Here is a 2,282-nt window from a genome sequence, read left to right as displayed (position 1 = left end):
TATTTTAGCTTTTACTTCCCTTGCTTTTGAGGTCAAATTCATAAAACCTTCTTTAAGTCCAAGGTCCTTTAGTTCCTATGTTTTCTTCTATGCATTTTATTGTTTCAGGTTTTATATTTAGGTCCTTAATCCATTTTGAGTTAATTTTGGTGTGTGGTGATAGACAACCGTTTAGTTTCATTGTTTTGCAGGTGGCTTGCCATTTTTCCCAGCACCATTTATTGAAGAGGCTTTCCTTTCTCCACTGTATGTTTTTGGCTTTTTTGTCAACAATGATTTGCCCATATAAATATGGGTTTACTTCTGGACTCTCGATTCTGGTCCATGTGTCTGTTTTGCTGCCAGCACCATGCCATTTTATTACTGTCGCTTTGTAGTGTAATTTCAAGTTGGGCAGCGTGATACCTCCAGCCTCGTTCTTTTTTCTCAGGATGGCTTTGGCAATTCAGGGTCTTTTGTGCTTCCATACAAATCTGTTTTTTTGTTCTGTTTCTTTCAAAAATGCCAATGAGATTTTGATGGGGATTGCATTAGTTCTTTTTCATTTTTATATTCCTCATAAGGTCTATCTTTATGCCTTGCACCTAGTAGTCATTACTAGGAATGGTAATTAACATTTGTTGTACATTTACTATGTGGCAGACACTTATTTGCATTCTCAAGTAATCTCATAATTACCCCATGAAATAGGTCCTGTTGTCCTAACTACAGATGAAGATGCTAAGCCTTATTATAGGTGATATGTTATTTGCCCAGGGTCACACAGATTTGAAGTGGCAGATCCAGGTCTCAACACCAGTGTTCCTGAGTTGAATTTTATAGAACCTTATCAGTTATTCATACAAGGATAAGTGAGACTCACTGATCTACGTGATTAAATGTATTGAAGTAGTAAACATGATTGTCAGTGCATAGGTATTCTTAGGAACTTCAGAACACACTAGGGAATCGCTGTTTTTTAAAGGAAACTTTAAAAGTCTACATACTAACAAAAATGTCAGCAATTTCCTCATCTTCCTCTATATTTTTGGGGATGTGGCAAGAATTCCTCTATTTTTTTTCTCACTAGATTTGGAGTTGGAGGCTCTCAAAGCTGAAATTCTTCTAGCGTGGGCACTTCTGTTCTAAAGGCCATCACCTGGTTCTTGAGCCAAAGGGCATATGTTCATGCATTTTTACTTCCCTTTTCTTTCATTTACCATTTCAGATAAAGTTTGCATAAACAAATGGTTAACATCCCATTTTATTCTGTTGTCTGAAAGTAAAGCAGCCTACTCGTTTTAGCTTTTTGCTTCTCACACACAAATGAAAATGGTAGTGAAAAGGATAACGGGCCAGGTTTGAGGAGACCAAGCAAGACGTACCATGGTCTATGATTTGCAAATGTGATTCAGCACCAACTAATGAGACTGATGTGTCAGTATATAGAGCATGAATCTGAGTGTCCTGGGGACAAGAAGGGAAGATGAGTAAGTTGGTTTTGGGGGACCCCCTGGATCTCTTCCCAAAGCATGACAGGATCTGCTGAGGCACACAGAAGGTGGTGGAGAGTAAGAAGGAGGTCTTTTCTCAATAATTTTGTTACTAGAACCATGTAACAGATTTCTTTGAAGAAGAATAAAGATCACTTAGAGGTGGGGATATCATGGACTGAGATGAGAAAAGTAGCTTGATGGTTGTGAGCCAAGAATTGTTTAGATGTAAATGGAAATGATGAAGTAAATTTAAATAAAGAATATGGATTATAGATTACATCACAATTTTAAAATGATGTATGTAGGAAACAGTTAAATTAGAGGCCAGTTATTCATGCTTTAAATATTCTTTTCTATACGGAAAAAAAAGAAACCTAATTATATTTTTAAATCACTCTATGGCATTTGAAAATGAAGCTTGCACATATCCTTTCAAGAATACATCTGTTGTACAAAACAGAATAGAATCAAAATTGATTGATCACACTTTTGAATAGGTGGAATGATTTAAATCATATCACTGTTGTGGATGGTTTGAGCTAAGTCATTAATCATTCCATTAATTTATTTCTGTGTATGTGAGAATATGTTACTGTTTCTTATGTCAATCATGGTGCATGTTCTTCACACTTTAGAGCTGGAAGAGCTTTTGGTTTTAGAAGTTATATAATATATAATTTAAAGCAAATCAAATTTGATATTTCAGATTAATTTTGTTAGCACAGCAGAAAGCTGAATAGTAATTTGGTTATTTCATTTTCAGAAGGTAATTGAAGCAGATGCTGGATATTGGTGGTGAGGTCATCT

At 35.6% G+C, this 2,282-nt stretch overlaps 1 protein-coding gene across 7 annotated transcripts in view; it reads left to right on the top strand.

The window, feature by feature from the left end:
• Positions 1 to 2,282, top strand: part of NCOA7 (nuclear receptor coactivator 7) — a 130,778-nt gene that overhangs the window by 34,550 nt on the left and 93,946 nt on the right. The gene's annotated exons all lie outside the window — the stretch shown is intronic.

The sequence above is a fragment of the Pteropus vampyrus genome, unplaced genomic scaffold (assembly GCF_000151845.1).
Source record: "Pteropus vampyrus isolate Shadow unplaced genomic scaffold, Pvam_2.0 Scaffold43, whole genome shotgun sequence".
Taxonomy (NCBI): Eukaryota; Metazoa; Chordata; class Mammalia; order Chiroptera; family Pteropodidae; genus Pteropus; species Pteropus vampyrus.
Note: the sequence above shows the minus strand (reverse complement) of the source record. Positions and strands in the feature narration are given on the sequence as shown.